This window comes from Elephas maximus, chromosome 12, assembly GCF_024166365.1.
Source record: "Elephas maximus indicus isolate mEleMax1 chromosome 12, mEleMax1 primary haplotype, whole genome shotgun sequence".
Classification (NCBI taxonomy): Eukaryota; Metazoa; Chordata; class Mammalia; order Proboscidea; family Elephantidae; genus Elephas; species Elephas maximus.
In genome coordinates, this window is record NC_064830.1 from 79,232,550 (window position 1) to 79,256,914 (window position 24,365).

Genomic DNA, 24,365 nt, shown 5'->3' on the forward strand with positions numbered 1-24,365 from the left:
GGTTTACGGAGTCACACCTGAGGTCAAGTGCTAGGCCCAGCTCGGGCAGGCATTGGGGCTGGGGGTAGCCAGGTCCCAGGCCACCTTCTAGAAAGACTGCAGGACTTCCCACAAGGGGGCGCAAGTGAGCGGATGTGAGTGGTTCCTGCTAAAGGAATCTAAGCAGCCAACTTTGTGTTCCTTAGGGGCATCCCTGCTGTGTGTAAACACCATTGTCTCAGGAGATGTTAAATCACATTGTGTCTTGGTTATAATGAGAGCTCCTGGGGGTGGTGGCAGCTCTGCTCTGTCTCACTTAAGAGCCTCACCTTCTGGTTGCTAGGGAATTTTCACAGCCACTCTCTTCCCAAAAGCACTGCGTCAAATCCCTTTTGTGACCAGAAGCCTTAGTTTCACCACCTTTGAAATAGACACTGGCATACTTTCCAGTCCCTCCCTACCAAGTTAGGTGAAATTTGGGCAGAGTTGGGGGGCAACACAAAGAATGCTTGAATGAACACGAAGTAACATGCTTACACTTTTATTTTCAATATTTTTTTAAAAGACTGGCTAATCATGACTTGGAAACCCTGGTGGCATAGTGGTTAAGAGCTACGGCTGCTAACCAAAAGATCAGCAGTTTGAATCCACCAGGTGCTCCTTGGAAACCCTATGGGGCAGTTCTACTCTGTCCTATAGAGTTGCTGAGTCAGAATTGACTCGATGGCAATGGGTTTGGTTTGGTTTTGGTTAATCATGACTTTCCGTATCTCATCAACTTCAACCCTCAGAACAATCATATGAGATTATCGTTTATTGCTTGCTGTCGAGTCGATTCCAACTCATAGTGACCCCATGTGACAGAGTAGAACTATCCCATAGGGTTTGCGAGGCTGTAATCTTTACAGGAGCAGATCACCAGATGTTTTCTCCCACAGAGCTGCTGGTGTGTTCCAATCACTGACTTTTCTGTTAGCAGCCAAGCACTTAGCCATTGCGCCACCAGGGTTCCTTTACCCGATGGGGTAGGTACTACTATCATCTCCATTTGGTGAGTGAGAAAATGAAGACACAGAGAGTGCTAGCAACTTCCCCAACATCACGCAGCTAGGAAGTGGTAGAGACAAGTTTCAAAGTCTTGTTTGTTCAAACTCCACACTCACAGCTTGCACATCTAACTACTCACACACTGCCTTTTTGCGTGGGGCAAAGACGGCTGGACCCAGGGTCAGAAGACATGGCAGAATCACAGTTCTTTTATCACTGAGTAAATTGACCCTGGGCAAGTCCCCTGGTTCTGTTTCTCCATCAAAAACTGGGTTGGGGGAGAGTACGAATCTCCACTCCATTAGTATCCTTCTCATGGGCTTTGTAAGAGGAGTCAAATGTGATCATGGGGTGAAAGTGCTCTGTAAACAGATGTACGTGTATGTAAGGGGTATGCTGACGAAGATGAAGATGATGGTGAGGAAACAATTAGTCAGGGGCTGTAGGTCCTCATTGAACTTGCTGGGTTGGTTTATTCCCTCTTCCCCTCTCACTCTTTGGGAGAAAGATTACAGCCTTGAAGGCCCTATGGGGCAGTTCTACTCCGTCCTATAGAGTCGCTGTAAGTCAGAATCTACTCAGTGGCAAGGGGTTTTTGCTGTTGTTTGTTTTTTTTCTCTCACTCTAAGCTTCCAGCGACCTCATTCATTCAACAAATACTGAACACCCAGACCCTCTCCTAGGCACTGAGGATTCAGCAAAGAGCAGAAGAGATAAAAGTCCCTGCCCTTGGAGCATGGAGGGAGGCAGACAAGACACACATGCACATATAATACATCAGGTGGAGATGAGTGCTTTGGGGGAAAAAAAAAGAAGCAGGAAAGGAGATGGAGAGAACCCAGGTTAGGGGCAAGACTAAGACAGACTAGGAAGAAAGGCCTGGTGATCTACTTCCAAAAATTATCCAATGAAAACCCTACAGGTCACAATGGTCAACCAATGATCTTGGGGATGATACAGGACTGAGCAGCACCTGTTCTGCTGTGCATGGGGTCGCCATGAGTCAGGAGTGATTCCACAGCAGCTAACAACTAGTCCCTTAATATCAAGAGACATACCTGGTGCACAGTATGTCTTCCTCACATGCTTCCTGAAAGGATAGGCTGAAGTAACTTCTAGAATATAGAGCTGACAGATGCTTGGGAAGACCCTCTGGGTTTCTGCTCTAGACCAGCACTGTCCAGTCAAAATATTATATGTATTATAATATTATATATAACATCTCCGTTACCACGGAGTCAATTCCAACTCATAACAACCCTATAGGACAGAGTAGAACTGCCCCACAGTGTTTCCAAAGAGCGGCTGGTGGATTTGATCTACTGACCTTTTGGTTAGCAGCCAACCTCTTAACCACTGCGCCACCAGGGCTCTGTATATAACATATATAATAATAAGCATAACATATTATATGTAATAACATGTAATTTCCAATAGCTACATAATTCTAAATTTTCTGGTAGCCACATTTTTAAAAAGTAGAAACAAGTGAAATTAATTTTAATAATATATTTTATTTAACCTAGTCCAAAATATTATTTCAATATGCTGTCAACATAAAAAATTGTTAATGAAAAATTTTACATTCTTCTTTTGTCCTTAGTCTTCAAAACAATTCGGTTCGTTTAAGCCCCATTTCAAGTGTTCAACAGCCACCTGTGACTAGTGGCTACCGTATTGGAGAGCGCAGCCCTAGCCCGTGCGCCCTCTGGGCCTCTGGGTGCTGGCAACACCCAGGCCAGCCTGGCAGCTGGTGGGCGCTTGGAAGAATGACTGCAGACTCAGGGCAGTGAATAGAGGTCCCAGGTGCCAACAGGTGCGCTAACCCAGCTCTTGCAGGAACTTGGCTCAACTCCAAGAAGAAAGTGATCGGCCCTCCAGGCAGGAAGTCCGCCTCCGGTGCCAAGGTCCGCCGCCCGCGGATGCTCCGCCCGCGGATGCTCCGGCCGCGAGCAGACCCGGAGGCGGAGAGCGCGCCAGGCGCAGGTGAGGCGAGATCGGGCTGGGAGGTGAGGCCGGTCCTCCAGGGCCCGGGGCCAGCGCTGGGACTCAGTCTTCCGGGGATCCGAGGGGGGATGGATGGAAGAACTAGACGCCCGGCAAGGTGCGTCCCCGACGCGGGATAGCCGCGGGATGGCCAGTTGCGGCAGCGTTGCTGAGAACGAACCCGGGAGGGGGTGTGACGACAACAAGGGGGAGGACAATGAGGGTGGAGGTGGCCGCTGCAGTCCGGAACCACCGCGCGCGGATCCCCTAGCCCCAGCGTTAAGAACGTTTCTGAGGAGCGCTCGCAGTCCGCCTCCCCCGCGCAACCCACCGGGCCCCCGGGGGAAGGAAAGAATAATCGCTTCCATTTTTCCAGCCCTCGCTCAACCGTGCCCGACCCGGTGAACTTTCTACCTGCGCGGCGACGTGATTCAGGGCTCAGACCTTTGGAGTCACACTGCTTATACGCCCTGTGCCTCTGAGCAAGTTACTTACCCTCTCAGGGCTACAGTTTCCATCTCTTGTACATTTTGTCGTTGTCGTTGTTAGGTGCCGTGGAGTGGCTTCTGACTCATAGCGACCCGGTTCCTGCGCCATCCTCACAATCGTTGGTATGTTTCAGCCCACCGTTGCAGCCATTGTGTCAGTCCATCTCATTGAGGGTCTTCCTCTTTTTCGCTGACCCTCTCCAGGGACTGATCCTGATAACACGTCCCAAGTATGTGGGACAAAGTTTTGTCATCCTCGCTTCTAAGGAGCATTCTGGTTGTATTTCTTCCAAGACAGACGTGTTCCTTCTTCTGGCAGTCCATGGTATATTCAATATTCTTTGCCAACACCATGATTCAAAGGCGTCAATTCTTCTTGCGTCTTCCTTATTCATTGTCCAGCTTTCCCATGCATATGATGCGAATGAAAATACCATGGCTTGGGCCAGGTGCACCTTAGTCCTTAAAGTGACATCTTTGCTTATTAACACTTTAAAGAGGTCTTGTGTAGCAAATGTGCCCAAAGCAATACGTTAATTTCCTGACTGCTGCTTCCATGGGCATTGAATGGTGGATACAAGTAAAATGAAATCCTTGATAACTTCAATATTTTCTGTTTTTCATGATGTTGTTTATTGGTCCAGCTGTGAGGGTTTTTGTTTTCTTTACGTTGAGGCGTAACTCGAACTGAATGAAGGCTGTGGTCTTTCCTTATAGGGTTTCTGTGAGCCTCATAGTGTGCTGCAGACCCAGAAAGCGCTTCCTAAATGTTAAATATTATTTCCCCTGGAATAACCTTCTGAAGTAAAGTTTCCTGGTCCCCTTTACCCATGAGGAGATTGGAGCTAAGACAGGATAATTGCCCACAGCAAATAAATGGAGACAGCATTCCGGAGACTGGACATTAACATCTAATCCAGGCCCCACCACTTCCTAGAAGGAACGGAGGTAAGCTGCTTCTGAGACCTCTTTTCCCATCTATGAAATGGGTACAATAATAGTGCATACCCCATGGGGTTGTTAGAATTAACTGAGACACTGCACTTAAGTGCCTCCCTACCAGAGTGTGCATGCCACAAAGGCAGGAGTTTTTGTCTTTCTTTGCTACCCCCACGCCTGCCACATAGTAGATGCTCAATAAATACTTGTTGAATAAATAAAGAGCACATATGGAGTGCTTAAGGTTTCTGGGTGGCGTAAATGGTTTGTGCTTGACTACTAACCTAAAGGTTGGTTGTTTGAACCCACCCAGCAGTGCTGCAAAAGAAAGACCTGGCCATCTGCTTCTGTAAAGATTACAGCCAAGACTGCTGGATGAACCCCTGAAAATACTGTCCTGAGATAATCTTTAAACTTTAAACCAAAAATATCCCCTGAAGTCGCCTTACAACCAAACAATGTTGTCGTTATATTGTTAGGTGCTGTAGAGTCAGTCCCAACTCATAGCAACCCTATGTACAACAGAATGAAACACTGCCTGGTCCTCCGCCATCCTCACAATTGTTGCAATGCTTGAGCCCATTGTTGCAGTCACTGTGTCAATCCATCTTGTTGAGGCTCTTCCTCTTTTTCACTGTTCCTCTACTTTGCCAAGCATGATGTCCTTCTCCAGGGACTGATCCCTCCTGATAACATGTCCAAAGTATGTGAGAATTAGTCTCTCCATCCTTGCTTCTAAGGTGCATTCTGGCTATACTTCTTCCAAGACAGATTTGTTCTTTTGACAAAAAATAACAAACTAACAATAGTTTAGCTTAACTAGTAAAAAAGGTCTGCCATGACCATTATCCTCTTTTAACAACTATCTAAATGGGATCAAATTGACAACAGCAGCTGGAAAGGTTAGAAAGGAACCTTAGGGGGCAGTGAGTTTATGTTAATGGAGGACAAACAACTCAGAAAAGGCGGGTGTGATTGGTTGCACAACTCGAAGAATGTAATCAAGGTTACTGAATTGTATATGTAGAAACTGTTGAATTGGTGTATGTTTTGCTTATATATTTTCAACAACAACAAAAACAATTAAAAAAAGAATTACAGCCAAGAAAATCCTATGGATAAGTTCTACTGTGTAACACAAGGGCTTGCCATTGAGTCAATTCTGAAATAGTTTTGGAAGGAGTGCTATGAAGAATTTGATGTTGTTCTTTATCCTTGCAATAATCCCATGAGGTAAGGACTGAAAACCCAAAACCCGTTGTCTCAATTCCAACTCATAGCAACTCCATAGGACAAAGTAGAACTGCCCCATGGAGTTTCCAAGGAGCACCTGGTGGATTTGAACTGCTGACCTTTTGGTTGGCAGCCGTAGCACTTAACCACTACACCCCCGGGGTTTCCGAGGTAAGGATTACTACTTCATTATTACTGATGAGGGGACTGAGGGTTAGAAAAGTTAAGTACTTTACCCAAGGTCTCACAGGTTGTCAGTGGAGAAGTCAACATTTGAACCCAAGTCTATTTTATCATAAAGTCTGCATGGCCTTGACTTCCAATCAAGATTCCACCACCTCCCAGCAGGGTGAATGTGGTAAATTACTTAACTCTGCCATACCTCAGTTTCCTCATCTGTAAAATGGGAGCAATAGTGGTACCTACATCACGTGTTTTTTTTTTTTTTTTTTAAATAACACTTTATTGTGTTTCTGGTGAAGACTTACACAGCAGTTTAAGTTCCCATTCAACAATTTCAATTTCTGAGCAAGTTGTTCAGTGACATTGGTTACATTCTTCACAATGTGCGAACATTTCCGTTCTGGTTGTTTCATTTCTATTAATCTAATTTCCCTGCCTCCTTACATTCTCATCTTTTTTTTTTTTTAATTTTTATTGTGCTTTAAGTGAAAGCCTACAATTCAAGTCAGTCTGTCATACAAAAACTTATGTACACGCTGCTATACACTCCCAATTGCCCTCCCTGCAATGAGACAGCACACCCCCTCCCTCGACTCTATTTTCACGTCCATTTGGCCAGCTTCTGACCCCCTCTGCTCTCCCATCTCCCCTCCAGACAGGAGATACCAACATAGTCTCATGTGTCTACTTGATCCAAGAAGCTCACTCTTCACCAGTATCATTGTCTATCCCATAGTCCAGTCCAATCCCTGTCTGAAGAGTTTTCTTTGGGAATGGCTCCTGTCTTGGGCTAACAGAAGGTCTGGGGACCATAACCTCTGGGACCCTTCTAGTCTCAGTCAAACCTTACATCCTCATCTTTGTTTTAAGGTAATTGTTGACCATTTGGTTTCATATAGGTGATTTTTAAAAGAAACATAGTACTTACGGGTGATATTCATTATTTTTTGAGCCAATTTGTTATTTAGCTACAAGCTTACCTCAGGGGTTAGTTTCGTTTCAATAGTTTCAGCAAGTCCTCCAGTCTCAACCAGTTCAGTAGATCTATTTTTTTTTTTTTGATGTTGTGTTCCACGTTTTTCTCCCACTCTACCAGGGTCCATCTATTGTGGCCTTCGTTCCTAAATAGTAGGTAATGGTATGGTAGGCAGGCACCATCTAGTTCTTCTGGTCTCACGTAGATGAGGCCATGGTTCATGTAGATTATTATTCCTGTAAACTAGTTTCTTCTTTGAGTCTTTGTTTTCCTTCTTTCTCTTTTGCTCTGGACGAGTAGAAACCAATAGTTGTATCTTACTCATATGGTTTTTGTGGGGATGAAATAAAGGTAAAGTCTTAGAATAGACCTTGGCACTTAGCAGGTACTCAATAAACATCAGCTACAGTAAATACTATGATGTTCACTGCAAAAGTGGAGGAGATGGTGTGTCCATTTGAAGGAGGCAGAGGGAACAGTGGGGGTGGCAGGGGCAGAGGTGACCAAGAAGCGTCCCTGCCTTCTGTGTAGGCTACAGAACCAGGCCCCTGTTTTCTTTCTGGAACATTTCTGAGAAGCCCGAACTCTCAGTACAAAGGAAGGAGAGGTCACCCAGTGTCCCTGCTCTCCATTCCAGGCACTGGGAGGCTGTCACTAGGGCCAGCCACTCTCGTTATTATACAAATAGTGTCCAACCTCCTCTTTATTTCCATTTGCTCCCCATTGGAGCAGAGGAGGCTTCTGGGAGGAGGATTTCAGGTCTGGAAGGACAGCTATGTAGTGGTTATTCTGGACCTGGGTTTGAATATCAGCCTGGACATGTCCCAGCTCAGGGACTTTAGCCAGTTGCTTTCTGAGCCTCAGTTCCTTCATCTGTAGAATGGGGACAATAATAGGACCTCCCAGGGTTGCCAGAAGGTTTATTTGAACTCATGTCTAGAAAGCATTTAGCTTTTGTCTGACACATAATAATTGATAGTTATTGTTGTTCTTGGAGCCCTTGTGGCACAGTGGTTAAGAGCTACAGAGAGCCATGACTGCTAACCAAAAGTAGGCAGTTCAAATCCACCAGCCATGATAGCAAGTGGCCATCTAAGATGCATCAATTGGTCTCAACCCACCTGGAGCAAAGGAGAATGAAGAACACCAAAGACACAGGGTAATTATGAGCCCAAGAGACAGAAGGGGCCACATAAACCAGAGACTACACCAGCCTGAGACCAGAAGAACTAGATGGTGCCCGGCTACAACCGATGACTGTCCTGACAGGGAACACAAGAGAGAACCCCTGAGGGAGCAGGAGAGCAATGGGATGCAGACTGCAAATTCTTGTAAAAAGACCAGACTTAATGGTCTGACTGAGACTAGAATGGCCCTGGAGCTCATGGTCCCCAGACCTTCTGTTAGCCCAAGACAGGAACCATTCCTAAAGCTAACTCTTCAGACAGGGATTGGACTGGATTATGGGATAGACAATGATACTGGTGAAGAGTGAGCTTCTTGGATCAAGTAGACACATGAGACTATCGAAGGGGAGATGAAAGGGTAGAGAGGGTCAGAAGCTGGCCGAATGGACACAAAAAGAGAGAGTGGAGGGAAGGAGTGTGCTGTCTCATTAGGGGAAGAGCAGTTAGGAGTATATAGCAAGGTGTATATAAATTTTTGTATGAGAGTCTGAGTTGATTTGTAAACTTTCACTTAAAGCTCTCCCCACCGCCCCCCCCCCAAAAAAAATCCACCAGCCACTCTTTGGAAACCCTACGGAGCAGTTCTACTCTGTCCTATAGGGTCCCTGAGTCAGAATCAACTCGATGGCAATGGGTTTTATTGTTGCTCTCAGATTATGTGATCCTTGATGTTCCTTTCCATTCCCAGCCTTAGGGGCTGTTGCTCTGCAGGTAAAACTCTCCAAGGTGGGTTAAGTAAAGCACCCTTTCCTTGACTTCTCATCTACAGATTCTCCTTCCAGGTATCCCCAGCCAGCAAATCATTGGAGAGTTTTGTGTTCTAACAGGACAAGTGCTGCCCTTAAATGTGCCAGGGCAGTTTCTGGGGCAGCAAAGCTGGCATGTTGTGGGAGAGGTATGTGCTCTTTGCTTAGGGCACTGTGTTGTTTGATATGGGCACTTGAGGGACGTGTCCTAGCCTTTTATTATAATCATAGTTGTCAATGTTTGTTCTGCTTACTATATGCCAAGCACTGTGCTCAGCCCCAGGACTACTGATCTGTAGAAACTGGGCTCCAGAGCCAGACTGCCTGGGTCCAAATCCTGCCACTTCCTAGCTGCGTGACCTTGGGCCAAATTATTTAACTTTGTACTTTAAATGACTCATGTACAAAACTTCATAGAGCTGCTGTGAGGATTAAATAAAATCAACACATAGCTAGTGATAAGAATAACATAATGATAAATGTTAGCCATTTATATCATAAATATTCCTATTTTATAGCTGGGGAAACTGAGGCTCAGGGAAATGAGGAATACAGAGCTATCATTTTATCTTTGGTATCTTTCCATTTCCATTTCCTCTACCACCACTATCTTAATTCATGCCTCTCTCATTCTATGCCCAGATTTCTTCACCACCCTTCATCCTGTGTCTGGGGCTCTCAGCATCTGATGCTTCCAGAAGGTTCTTCCTTCTATACCTCTCTTCTGAAATTGGTTGCCCAGTGACGTTGGAAATTGTTCTTTTTCTTTTACTTTTACAATTGTATTATCTGATTACAAACATAACACGTATACTATTTTTTTTGTTTTTAATTTATGCCTTACAAAACTATTTCCATAGGAGGTAAGAAAAAAAAAATTCTCTGTGATTTCATCCCCTGGGGGTAATCACTGTTTATAGTTTCATGTGTGTTCCTACAGGTTTCTCTCCCTCCCCCTAGGTATACTAATATATATTATATTTGTCTTTAATAAAAATGGAATTACACTATCCAAGTTTCATGAAATTCACAGGAGATTATTTTTCATCTTTCAATTTATGTTTTGAATAAGTTACACTTTCACAAAGTATAAAATCCAAAAGATCCTGTTAGGGATTGAATTGTGTCCCCCAGAAATGTGTGTCAGCTTGGCTAGGCCATGATTCCCAGCATTGTGTGATTGTCCACCATTTTGTCATCTGATGTGATTTTCCTGTGTGTTGTAAATCCTACCTCTATGATGTTAACGAGGCAGGATTAGAGGCAGTTATGTTAATGAGGGAGGATTTAATCTACAAGAGTAGGTTGTATTTTGAGTCAATCTCTTTTGAGATGTAAAAGAGAGAGGTGAGTAAAGAGATGGGGGACCTCATTACCACCAAGCAGTAAGAGCCAAGAGTCCCTTAGACTTGAGGTCTCTGCGCTGAGAAGCTGCTGGATTGATGACAAGGACCTTCCCCCAGAGCTGACAGAGAGAGAAAGCCTTCTCCTACAGCTAGCACCCTGAATTTGGACTTCTAGTCTCCTAAACTGTGAAAGAGTAAGTTTCTCTTTGTTGAAGGCATCCACCTGTGGTATTCCTAACGTAACAGCACTAGGTAACTATGATAGTTAAGATCGTGTGTTAGCTTGGCTGGGCCATGATTCTCAGTGTTTTGGCAGTCATGTAATGTGATCACTTCCCTGTTGAGATTTGATATGTGATCACCCCCATAATGGGATTTGCTGTGAGCAGCCAATCAGTTGAAAGGGAGTTTCCTTGAGTATGTAGCCTGCATCCAAAATAAAGTGGACATTCTGGCAAGGTTGGGGGCTTTTGCTTGTTCTGGATCCTGCAGCTGGCTCCTGTTTGTCTGATCGGTTCTTGGGACTTGAACTAACAGCTTACCTGTGGTCTTGCCTGCCAATCTTGGGATTAGTCAATCTTAACAGTCTGTGAGCAAGAGCCCTGCTCTTCCACCTGCTGATCTTGGGTTTGCCAGCCCCTGTAGCTGTGTGAATCAGAAGTCTCTATGCTGATCCATGGACTTGGGACATTGCACCCTCTACAACTACCTGAGCCATTTCATTGATATAAATCTCTCTCTGTATATACGTATTTATACGTTTTACTGGTTTTGCTTCTGTAGAGAACCCAGCCAAAGACAATAAGTAAGACAGATGCCTAAGCGTTTCCCTCTCCTCTCTCCTACACCAAATCTCATACTGAGGAGGCAACCACCTTTAACTGTTTGTTTTTAGTTCTTTGACCAGTTACCACAAAAAATCTAAATGGTACCTTGCTAGGTCATATGTAGAGAGTGTGTGTTGACTCTATTAAGGAAGCACAAGAATGTAGCTCACTTCTACTTTGTTGCCTCTCTTTTCTCTCCTGTATATAATGAAAAATCTCTCTTCCTACATCTGTACACCGGATACCCAGTTCCTTACCCCAGACATAACCATTATTGTCAGTTTACAACCTACCTATAGTCAAAGTACAACAACAACAGATAAGACAAAAAGCATATAATTATAGTTTCCAGGACACAATATTCATGTCGTAAACTACAATAAGTAAAAATACAGCATAGTTTCCAGAAGTAGTAAAACGGAAAGAGAGAAGAACTTTATTACAGGAAAGTGAGTTATTGTTAGGTACTGTCAAGTCAGTTCCAACTCATAGCAATTATATGTATGGCAGAATGAAACACTGCCTGGTCCTTTGCCATCCTCACAATCTTTGTTATGCTTAAGTCCATTGTTGCAGCCAATGTGTCAATCCAGCTCATTGAGGGAAGTGTAGAGGTGCTAATTCCATTGCTTTATGCAGTGGGGAGTCAGGAGATATTGCAAAAGTTCATGGCACTTTAAGTATATATTTATAGTTCTCAACTGGGAACTATATTTTTGATTTTCACAACTGGTTGGGGTACTACTGCATCTAGAGGCCAAGGATGCTGCTGGACATCCTAAATACATGGGACAGCCCCCCACAACAAAGAATTATCATGTTAATAGTGCAGAGGTTGAAAAACCTTGATTTACAGCTGCAGAAGGAAAAATGGAAAAAAGTATAAATAATAAAACAAAGCTAGGAGAGAGGGAAAGAATCAGGAGAAGGAAGAGGAGAGAATGGAGAGGGGAAGAAGTGGAAGTGAGCTGTTTCTGTGTTTTCCCAATAGGGTCAACACACACCGTCTACATACGACCAAGCAATGCACCATTTAAAGAATTAACCAGTAACCAGTCAAAGAATTAAAAACAAATAGTTAAAGGTAGTTTCCTCTTCAGTGGGAAATTTGGTGTAGGAGAAAGGAGAGGGAAATGCTTAACTTTTTTTTTTTAATTGCGCTTTAAGTGAAAGTTTACAAATCAAGTCAGTCTTTCATACAAAAAGTTATACATACCTTGCTATGTACTCCCAGCTGCTCTCCCTCAATGAGACAGCACACTCCTCCTCTCCACCCTGTATTCCCTGTGTCCATTCAACCAGCTCCTGTTTTCCTCTGCCTTCTCCTATTGCCTCCAGACAGGAGTTGCCCATATAGTCTCATGTGTCTCCTTGAGCCAAGAAGCTCACTCCTCACCAGTATCATTTTCTGTCTTATAGTCCAGTCCAATCCTTGTCTGAAGAGTTGGCTTTGGGAATGGTTCCAGTCTTGGGCTAACTAAGGGTTCAGGGACCATGACCCCCAGGGTCCTTCTAGCCTCAGTCAGACCATTAAGTCTGGTCCTTTTACGAGAATTTGAGATCTTCATCCCACTGTTCTCCTGCTCCATCAGGGATTTTCTGTTGAGTTACCTTTCAGTGCAGTGATCAGTGATAGCTGGGCACCATCTAGTTCTTCCAGTCTCAGGCTGATGTAGTCTCTGGTTTATGTGGCCCTTTCTGTCTCTTGGGCTCATCTTTACCTTATGTCTTTGGTGTTCTTCATCGTCCTTTGCTCCAGGTGGTTTGAGACCAATTGATGCATCTTAGATGGCTGCTTGCTAGCATTTAAGACCCCAGACACCACGACACCAAAGTGGGATGCAGAACATTTTCTTAATACATTTTGTTATGCCAATTTACCCAGATGTCCCCTGAACTAGAAATGGTTAACTTTTGTTTTTTTCTCTCCCCCCCTTTTTTTTTAAAATCTGGTGAAAGCTGACACACCAAAACTTCCAAAAACACAACTTCCACATTTACAACTCAATGACATTAATTACACTTTTCCTGTTGTGCCACCATTATCACTGTCTTCATCCAAAACCTTTCATCGTCATTAACATAAACTCACTGCCCCCTAAACAAAAACTCCCCCTTCCTCCCACCCTTGTCGTTGTCGTTGTTAGGTGGTGTCTAGTCAGTTCCGACTCATAGCTACCCTATGTACAACAGAACGAAACACTGCCCAGTCTTGCGCCATCCTCACAATTGTTATGCTTGAGCCCACTGTTGGAGCCCTATGTCAGTCCATCTTATTGAGGGACTTCATCTTATTCACTGACCCTCTACTTTACCAAGCATGATGTCCTTCTCCAGGAACTGATCCCTCCTGATAACATGTCCAAAGTATGTTCAATGTAATCTCACCATCTTTGCTTCTAAGGTGCATTTTGGTTGTATTTCTTCCAAGACAGATTTGTTTGTTCTTTTAGCAATCATGGTATATTCAACATTCTTCGCCAACACCTCAATTCAAAGGTGTCAATTCTTCTTTTGTCTTCCTTATTCATTGGCCAGCATTTACATGCATATGAGGCACTTGAAAACACCATGGCTTGGATCAGGTGCCTGGTAACCATTAATAATTTTTGGATTCTATGTATTGGCTTATTTCATGTAAGTGAGATCATAAAGTATTTGTCCTTTTGTGACTGACTTATTCACTCAGCATAATGTTCTCAAGGATCATCCATGTTGTGGCATATATCAGGACTTGATTTCTCTTCAAGGCTGCGTAATATTCCATTGTATGTGTATACCACATTTTGCTTATTCATTCATCTGTTGATGGACATTTGGGTTGTTTCCACATTTTGGCTATTGTGAATAGTGCTGCAGTGAACACTGGTGTACAGGTTCATGTTTGCGTTCCTGCCTTCACATCTTCTTAGTACATACCTAGGATTGTGATTGCTAAGTCATACAGTCATTCTGTGTTCAACTTTTTGAGGAACAGCCAAACTGTTTTCCACAGTGGCTGCACCATTTTACATTCCCACCAACAGTAGATGAGAATCCCAGTTTCTCTACAGTCTCATCAACACTTGATGTCTTCTGTTTTTTTTTTTTTTTTTAAATCGAGTGCCATTCTAATGGGGGTGAGGTGATATCTCATTGTGGTTTTGACTGGCATCCTTTCATGTGCTTGTTGGCCATTTGGATATCCTCTTTGGTGAACTGTCTGTTCAAGTCCTTTGCCCATTTTTTTTATTGAATTTTTTTGTCTTTTTGTTAGGTTTAATTTTTATTGTTGACTAATTTTGCATCACTTGAATTTTTTGGGCATGTGTATCTCTTAATTACATGACTTCTTGAAAATAAAAAAAGAGGTTTCTAAAAATACAAATAAATTAAGTAAGGACTTAAAAATACAAAAGAAATGGCAGGTAGAAGTTTCTACGCAATCACAGCCCGTAAGTACAGGGAGACACAGTGGTTTTCAAGCAGAATGTTTGCTTACCTTGGAATATAAGAGCATACATCTCCCTCCCTCCCACCCAGGAAAGTGAGTTCTCTCTTTTCCAGCTCCAGTTTTATCAACACTCACATCTCGAATTCCCCACTCTTTTGCCTGTGCTGGGGAAATATGATGCTAAGCTTGAGAAATTTCTAGATGCAGTGCTGTCTGCAGCACGGCCGGGAGTAGGGTGAGGAAATGAGGTACTGGGCTTGCCAAAAACCCACTAATCAAGATAAGTAATATTCTAATACAACATTAAAAAAAATAACAAATAATACAAACAATCCATGACATCAGAATTTTAAATAAAAATAGCATCACAGTCACTGACTTGTCCTTTTGCCTCAGGCTGGGCCCTGACTTGTGGGCAGGACCCTGGGATCCCGATGTTCCATGAGTTACTCATGGCCAGGTACCATCGTCTCACCTCAGGAATGACAGCTCTTGGGACAAATGAAACCCTCTTCCTGGAGCCAAGCACCCACCTCCTCTCAAGTCAAGACCTCTGCTTAGCCACACAGAGAATTCTGTCTCTCCTTTGGGAGGTCTCTGATTTGCATTTAATGGAAGCATGAATACATCAAAGATTGGGAACAGTAACCATGGGCCCCAAATTCTTCTTGTGAATTATAAAGTAGGGCTTTCTTCTGTTCTTTTTAATGATACCCATCAAGATTCAAATGTCTCAGGAAATGAACTTATTTTTCTGGCAATCTTAAAAGTACAGAAATCCTAACCCAGCCCCAGGTTGTCTACTTCCTTAATTCTTTGCCTATGAATAAGAAATTTCCTTCTCAGAGATTAGCATTTCATCAGGTGAGGTTTATCTCTGGAACGCTGAATCTTGGGTGGCTGAAAATAATCTGAGCAGTAAAATAGTCCAACTTTTCTCAGATGTTAACTGATTTAATCCTTACCCTGGTGCTGTAGTGGTTAAGAGCTTGGCTGCTAACCAAGAGGTCGGCAGTTCAAATCTACCAGCTGATCCTTGGAAACCCTATGGGATGTCGCTATGAGTCAGAACTGACTTGAGGGTACTTAACGACAACAGTATTCTGAGACGGGATATAGTTCTCATTTTGCAGATGAGGAAGGAAGATTGAGGCTTATAGAGCCTTAGAGTGCTAGAGTTAGGATTTGAAATCAAGTGCGCCTGCCTCTGAAAAGTAGGCTGGCTCCATGTGTTTGTCCTTTATCGCTGGAAGGTTGGACACACCATCTGCCATCTTAATGACATAGTTAAACCCATGCCTTCGGAATGTTGGCCCAGGGATCTACCTGTAGAATAAAGCAGTCAGTACCCTCTGGTATCTAGGGAGGCATCAGGTTCCAGAATAATGTTTTGTAGAATAAACAAATTCAAGTGGTTCACTCTTCCCACTCTGCCTCCCTCCCTGGGTGAAAAAACAAAATCTACTTTCTTATGGTGTCCAAGAAATAATATATCCTCTAGGAGGGACTTTGGCCTTCTATTGCGCATGAACTTTCTATTGCGCCAATGCCAAAAGAACATTGATCACAAGGAGGAGTTGGTGTTCAGGATGAAAGGAAGAAACGATTTGGGCCTGGCATTAGAGCTGGATCTTTATAAGCTCAGTGGGCAAAGGCCATAGCTGTGGCTGTGATATTGCGAGTTGAAGACAGATCTGCATTATAACCTGGTAAGACGTGGTTATTCACTGGCCGGAGAGGGGAGAGATAGTAACCAGGGTGGCATAAAACTGCCACCTGCTTAGTAAACATCCCCTCCCTGGGAGCTGGGTGGCCTGGTGCAGCAGCGTGACCAAGAAAGCAAGCAGGAGACATGGCACAGAGACAAAAAAAGATGGGCTTGTGAAAAAAAAAGGATCTGCCGTCTCCGTAGCTTTGGATGGCAGAGTGGAGAAGAAACCCTTCTAGATATTGCTCTGAAGGCAGGCAGGAGAGTACACCTGGATAGAGAGGTGGGTCGCAGAAATAATGGGGAATGCTTGGAAATATGCCATGGGAGGAGGGCAGAAGCCGGGCTGTTCTGTTCCTTACAGAACAGATACCCAATAAATATTTGTTGGCTGAATGGATGAATGAATGACTAAGAGGAAGAGGGAGGCAAGGGACTGCATTTTTATAAGAGCAAGCTCTAGAGCTGTCTGCCTGAGTTGGAGTCTGAGCTTCCTTGGGTTCTAGCTGTGAGACTGGGTGAGTTATTACTTATACCTTTCTGGCCTCAGTTTTCTCATCTGTAGAATAGGTAGTCTGCTGAGTGTCCTACCTCCAGGGGTGGATGTGAGGGCTAATAAGAAAGTGTGCTGTGCTGTAAGCACTTAATAAATGTTACCCCACCCTCCTCCTAATAACAATGGCGGTGATGAGGAGGATGATCCAAGTTCAGGGCCTGCAGTCAGAGAGGCATGGGTTTGCATCCTATTCTGCCTCTGTTTAGCTGTGTGATCTTGGGCAACTTAACCTCTCTGGGGACTTAATGTAATCATCATAATATGGGGATAATAATACCTCCCATAAGGCTGTTTGAGGAGTCCTGGTGGTGTAGTGGTTAAGAACTTGGCTGCTAACCAAAAGGCTGGCAGCTCGAATCCACCAGCCGCTCTTTGGAAACCCTATGGGGCAGCTCTGTCTGTCCTGTGGGGTAGCTATGAGTTGGGAATCTACTTGACTGGGCAACGATCTTGGTTTCTCAAGGCTGTTTAAGGATTCAGTTGCTAACGTCTTTGAATGGCATACCAGGGTGCCTGCCATAAAGTGAAATCAAAACCCATTTCCTTTGTGTAGATTCCAACTCAAGGTGACCCTGTAGGACAGAGTAGAACTGCCCCATACAGTTTCCAAGGCTGTAATCTTCATGGAAGCAGACTGCCACATCCTTCTCCTGAGGAGCCACTGGTGGGTTCTAATTTCTGACCTTTTGTTTAACAGCCAAGCTAACTAACTACCAGCAGGGCTCCTTGGCTTAGAGTGTGCACTCATTAAATGTAGCTGTCTTTATCCTTATTGTTATGGTTGTTGTGTGACCAGATGCCTTCTGCACTGCAAAGGGGAAAGGGGAGCAGTGGAGATGGGTGTAGAGAAAGTGGGACTTATAGTCTTATTTTGCCTCAGAAGGTAGAAACTAATGGTATAAGCATCATCCTGAAAGTTCAATGATTCACTCGATAAATAATGCTTGCTAAGGTTTCCCGACTTCAGGCAGTGGATGTTTGGACTATTTTATTGCTCAGGTTATTTCCAGCCACCTAAGAGTCAATGTTCACAGAGATAAAGTCCAGCTGATTGAATGCTAGTCCTCCAAGTAGGGTCATCTCTGGGGAGGAGTCTCCTTATTCACAGTGAAGGAAATAAGGGAGTAGACAATCTGGGACTGGGTAAGATTTCTGTAGTTTTAGGAATGCCACACAAACAAGTTCCACTTCCTATCTCATTTGAAACTGAGTGAGTTTCATTAAAAAAGAAAAGAAGGAAGTCCTACTTCTATAATTCACAAGAAGAATTTGGGGCCCATAGTTACTGTTCCCGATCTTTGATGTATTAACGCTTCCATTAAACACAAAACAGGCTTTCCAAAGGAGAGATGGAATTCTCCGCGTGGCTAAGGAGGGAACTTGAGAGGAGGTGGGTGCTTGGCTCCAGGAAGAGGGTTTCATTTGCCCCAAGAGCTATCATTCCTGAGGGGTGACAATGGTACCTGGCCATGTGTAACTCATGGAACATCTGAATTCTAGGATCCTGCCCACAAGTCAGGGCCCAGCCTGAGGCAAAAGGACAAATCAGTGATCCTGATCCTGTCTTTATTTTAAATTTTGATTATTTTATTCATCATGGATTTTTTTTTTGCATTATTTTCTTTTTACAAATATTGCGTTAGAATATTATTTATCTTGCGTACTGGGTTTTTGGCACCTCCTTAATTTGCGCCCCAGCCCAGTGCCTCATTTCCTCACCTTACTCCAGGCCCTACTGCAGACAGCACTGAATCTAGAAATTTCTCGAGCTTAGCGTTATACTTCCCCAGCACAGGCAAAAACGTGGGGAAGTCAAGATGTGAATGTTGATAAAACTGGAGTTGGAAAAGAGAAGGCTCACTTTCCTGGGCAGGATGGAGGGAGATACAAGCTTCTGTATTCCAAAGTAAGTAAACACCAATATGTTGCTTAATGTCCGGGGTCTTAAAAGCTTGTGAGCGGCTATCTAAGATACTCCACTGGTCTCACCCCGTCTGCAGCAAGGGAGAATGAAGAAAACCAATGGCACTAGGGAAAGATTAGTCCAAAGGATTAAAGGACCACAAGTGCCAAGCCTCCACCAGACTGAGTCCGGCACAGCTAGATGGTGCCTGGCTACCACTACCAACTGCTCTGACAGGGATCACAATAGAGGGTCCTGGACAGAGCCGGAGAAATACGTAGAACAAAATTCTAACTCAAAAAAAAAAAGACCAGACTTACTGGCCTGACAGGGACTGGAGAACCCCTGAGAGTACAGCCCCCAGATACCCTTTTAGCTCAGCAGTGAAGTCACTCCTGAGGTTCACCCTTCAGCCAAATTAGACAGGCCCATAAAACAAAACAAGACTAAAGGGGCACACCAGCCCAGGGGCAAGGGCTAGAAGGCAGGAGGAGACAGGAAAGCTGGTAATAGGGAACCCAAGGCCAAGAAGGCAAGAGTGTTGACATGTTGTGGGGTTGGTAACCAATAACACAAAACAAGATGTGTACTAATTGTTTAATGAGAAGCTAGTTTGTTCTGTAAATCTTCATCTAAAGTATAATTTAAAAAAAAGAAGAAAAAAGTGCTGCTTGAAAACCAGTGTCCAGGTGTCTCTCAGTACTCACAGGCTGTGATTGCCTAGAAGCTCCCACATGCCATTTCTTTTGTATTTAACAAAAAACAAACCCAAACCCACTGCCATGGAGTCGATTCTGACTCATCACAACCCTGTAGGACAGAGTAGAACTGCCCCATAGAATTTTCAAGGAACACCTGGTAGATTCGAACTGCCAACCTTTTGGTTAGCAGCCATAGCTCTTAATCACTACGCCACCAGGGTTTCCAAGTCCTTACTTAATTTGTATGTATTTTTTATTTGTATTTTTAGAAATCACATTTTTTATTTTCAATAAGTCATAAAAATAAGAGATGTACATGCTAAAAAATTTCAAATAATGCAAAACAATAGACAACAATGCTAAGTTTTCCCCTCTCCTTTCTCCTACAGCAAATCTCATACTGAAGAGGTAACCACTGTCATGGATTGAATTGTGTCCCCCCAGAATATGTGTATCAATTTGGCTATGCCAGGATTTCCAGTATTGTGTGATTTTCCACCATTTCCTCACCTGATATGATTTTCCTATAGGGTTGCTATGAGTCGGAATCGACTTGATGGCACTGGGTTTTGTTTTGTTTTTTTTATATGTTGTAAATCCTATCTCTATGATGTTAATGAGATGGGATTAGTGGCAGTTATGTTAATGAGGCAGGACTCAATCTACAAGATTAGATTGTATCTTAAGCCAGTATCTTTTGAGATATAAAAGAGAGAAGCAAGCAGAAAGATATGGGGACCTTATACCACCAACAAACAAGAGCCAGGAGAATAGCGTGTCCTTTGGACCTAGGGTTTCTGCACAGAGAAGCTCCTCACCAGGAGAAGACTGACGACAAGGGCCTTCCCCCAGAGCTGACAGAGAAAGGCTTCCCCTGGAGATGACACCCTGAACTCAGACTTCTAGCCTCCTAAACTGTGAGAGAATATATTTCTCTTTGTTGAAGCCATCCACTCGTGGTATTTCTTTTATAGCAGCACTGGATAACTAAGACAACCACTTTTAACTATTTCTGTTTTTAGATCTTTGACTGATTACCATCAAAAATCTAAACAGTGTCTTGCTTGGTCATATGTAGACAGCGTGTGTTGACTGTATTGGGAGCACAGAAATATAGCTAACTTCTACTTCGTCTTCTCTCCTTTCTCTCCTCTCCCTTCTCTCTCTCCTAGCTTTGTTTTATTATTTATACTTTTTCTATTTGTTTCTTTTGTAGCTGTAAACCAAGGTTTCTCAACCTCTGTGCTGTGACATGTTGGGGCCTGTGGTGGGGGGTTGTACATTACAGGATATTCCGCAGCATCCCTGCCTTCCACCCACTAGATGCCATTAGTACAACCCTTCCCCAAGTGGTAAGAACTGACAATGTTTCCAGACATTGGCCAATGTCCTCTGGGAGAAAATTAGCCCTCGTTGAGAGCTATAAATGATATGATTCTGTTCCATGAACTTTAAACAGTATTTCCTGATATCCCACTAAAGAAAACAAGTGAACCGGAGAACTAGCATCTCCACGCTTTTCTCTAGTAAATTTCTTCACTTCCTCTGTTTTCCTGCTTCTCGAAACTATACCATATTTTAAAATATTGTGGTTTATAACATATATTCTATTCTATAAACTACAATTATTTGTTCCTTGCTTATCTCCTATTGTTGTTAATTGCCATATGTTCCTTGCTTTATCTGTTGTTAGTTGCGGTCAGGTCAATTCCGACTCTTGGTCACCCCATGTGCTTTATCTGTCGGTAGATTATGAAAACTGAAATCTAATATACATGGCTACAGGTTTATGGTGATGTGTATATCAGGGGAGCTGGACAGGTTTATGGTGATGTGTATATCAGGGGAGCTGGACAGGTTTATGGTGATGTGTATATCAGGGGAGCTGGGCCTGTAGAAAAGGACAAGTAATCCTGTGCCACTAAATCGGAGTCACCGAAGGAAATTGATTCTAAGGTCAGGTGAATTTTCCTTTCCTCAGTTCCGTGAATTGCTCATGGTTGGGTCAGAATTTAGTTCGTTCAGATCTGGATGATGACTTACTTATACAGCTTTTGAGGGACTGCTTGTTTGGGAGTTTTCTATTTGCCTTTCGTTTTTTGTTGACAGAGAAAACATGCACAGTGTTCACCACGTCTCTCAGGCCACCCAGGTCCTTACACATCCCCTTTGTTGGGTGGCGTGATTTGGACCAACTGGTCTCCAGGCTGTTGCATAGCTGTTATCCTGAGATTTCTTCTCCTTGTCTTATGAAAGTCAGCCCTTCTTTCCAATACCTTCTTTTTTTGTTTGTTTTAATACTATTTTATTGTGCTTTCGGTGAAGGTTTACACAGCAGCTTAGGTTCCCATTCAACAATTTCTACACAAGTTGTTCAGTGACATTGGTTACATTCTTCATAATGCATGAACCTTCTCATTAGTTCCATTCTGGTTGTTCTGTTTCCATTAATCAAGTTTCCCTGTTCCCCTTACATTCTCATCTTTGTTTTAAATTGTTGACTGGCCTTATATAGGTGATTTTTATAAGGAGCACAGTACTTGTATTTTCTTTATCTTGCTTTAGCTTATCCTCAAGCAACTTTTAATGTAAACTTTCTTATACTTTGTGTGTCTGCATGCATCTCTATTTTGTCCTCAAGTTTGATTTCATAGTTTGGCTGGGCATAGAATTTTATGTTAAAAGTAAATTTTCCTCATAACTTTGATGGTCAGGCCACATTGCTAATAGCAAATCTTGGTGCTCAAGCAAAGTCTGACATTGGCCTGGGTTTGTCGAGAAAATGATTTTATTTCTTAACACTTCCAAGATTTTTTCTTTAGCTGTGGTGCTCTAAAATCTTGTGAGGATCTATCCACCCACCCACCCATCCACCCATCCACCCATCCACCCATCCACCCATCCACCCATCCACCCATCCACCCATCCACCCATCCATCCATCCATCCATCCGTGTTGCTCATTCATTTTTGTCTACATCTGGCGACCTGTTCAATCTGAAGACACATGTCATTTTCCAGCTCTGGGTATTTTTTATTATTACCTTTGATTTGGAACTTTTCTTTGTTTTAGAGCTTCTGTTTTATAGATACTGGACTTCCTGGACCAGTGTTCTATGTCTCTTTTCTCACACATTTTTCATTTCTTTAACTTTTTACTCTACATTCTGGGAGACTGTTTCGATTTTATCTTCTGGCCCTTGTATTAGATTTTAAACATTTCTGCAGTTACATTTTTAAATTTGATGCTTCTTGTCCCCAGACTGTTGCAAGTTCACTTTTTCCCAGGGATGCAATACCCTCTTACAACTCTCTGAAGATAGTAAATTCAAAGTTCATAAGTTCTTTTCACCAAATTATTTGTTTCTATCAGAGTCATTTGTTTTATTTTTATTTTCTTGGTCTGGTGCCTTTGGTTTTCCTTTTGTTTTGCCTTTGGCTTTCCTTTTTTGTGCCTTTGCTTTTCCTCAAGTGCTCATTGATCTTTGTTCAACTGTTTTATTTCTGAATGGAGGGCTGGGTTAATGAATATGGCTGGCATCCATTGCTTCTGCTGGGGGGTAGATTTGCTTCCCCAACAGAGCCTGTCCCTACATGGCAGGACTAATGGGTGGGAAGTGTCATTTAATCTGGGTTTAATCTGGGGTACCGACTGTTTCCTTTAGGGCACCCTAGAGGTTCCAGGACGGAAACAGTCTGCTTGTTCTCTAGGGTGCCCATTCATTAAATACTTTAATGATTGCTTCACAGTGTACTCTGGCTCTCCCTACCTGCCTGCTCTGCGCTTGGCACCCTCCTGGCACTGAGCTGAGTGAGCCTGCAGCTCCCTGGCAAACTGGCTCTTTCCTTGTTGGGCAGGAGAGAAGTCTGCTCCTCTAGCTGGTCTCAGCGGATGCAATAGCCATGATTTGCACCACATGATGTCTCCGGCTCCTTGTTCTTCTGGGATTGGCTAGGGTAGTCCAGCCAGGCAAGAAGAGGCTGAGCTGCCAAGGCACAAGGAACCCACAGATCCACTGTTTTCCTTCCGCATTCCCACCTGCCCCTTTGCTGCTGCCATTACTGAATCACCTGCGAAACTTGATAGAAACTCCCAAGTCCCATCCCAGACCTGCTTGTTATGGATTGAATTGTGCCCCTTCCAAAATATGTGTTATAAATCCTAACATCTATGCCTGGGGTTAAAATCCCATTTGGGAATGGGTTGTCTTTTTTATATTAATGAGGCAGGATTAGTGTAGGGTGTATCTTGATCCAATATCTTACAGAATATGAAAGAAGCAGATTAAGCAAACAAAGATGGGGGAAGATAGATGCCAAGACACTTGGAGATCTCCGAGGAACCAGGAAACAGAAGCTGAGAGACAAAGACCTTCCCCCAGAGTCGACAGAGAGGGAAAGCTTTCCCCTAGAGCCAGTGCCCTGAATTTGGACTTCTAGCCTCCTGTTGTTAAACGCCATCAAGTAGGTTCCGACTCATAGTGACCCTATGTACAACACTGCCTGGTCCCACGCCATCCTCACAATTGGTGCTATGTGTGAGCCCATTGTTGTAGCCACTGTGTCACTTTATCTCATTAAGGGTCTTCTTCTCTTTCACTGACCCTCTACTTTACCAAGCATGATGTCCTTCTCCAGGAACTAGTCCCTCCTGATAGTATGTCCAAAGTATGTGAGACAAAGTCTCACCATCCTCGCCTCTAAGGAGCATTTTGGCTGTACTTTTTCCAAGACAAATTTGCTCATTCTCTGGCAATGCGTGGTATGTTCAATATTCTTCACCAATACCATAATTCAAAGGTATTGATTCCTCTTCGGTCTTCCTTATTCATTGTCCAGGTTTCGCATGCATATGAGGCGATTAAAAACACCATGGCTTGGGTCAGACACACCTTAGTCCTCAAAGTGACATCTTTGCTTTTTAACAGTTTAAAGAGGTCTTTTGCAGCAGATGTGCCCAATGCAATATGTCCTGTGATTTCTTGACTGCTGCTTTCATGAGTGTTGACTGTGGACCCAAGTAAAATGAAATCCTTGCTGACTTCTATCTTTTCTCGGTTTATTATGATGTTGCTTATTGGTCCTGTTGTGAGGATTTTTGTCTTCTTTATGATGAGTTGTAATCCAT

At 43.4% G+C, this 24,365-nt stretch overlaps 1 protein-coding gene across 5 annotated transcripts in view; it reads left to right on the top strand.

The window, feature by feature from the left end:
* The first annotated feature begins 2,964 nt into the window (after positions 1 to 2,964).
* TMC5 (transmembrane channel like 5) overlaps positions 2,965 to 24,365 on the top strand; it is a 98,548-nt gene continuing 77,147 nt past the window's right edge. Inside the window, exons 1-3 of one of the 5 annotated variants that reach the window (XM_049904201.1) lie at positions 2,998 to 3,012; positions 3,562 to 3,623; positions 4,218 to 4,448. The gene's annotated coding sequence lies outside the window, so the exon portion shown is untranslated. Of the gene's footprint in view, positions 3,013 to 3,065; positions 3,131 to 3,561; positions 3,624 to 4,194; positions 4,449 to 15,941; positions 16,362 to 24,365 lie in introns of those variants that run through there. The other 4 variants (XM_049904204.1, XM_049904205.1, XM_049904202.1 and 1 more) reach the window with 4 other exon arrangements.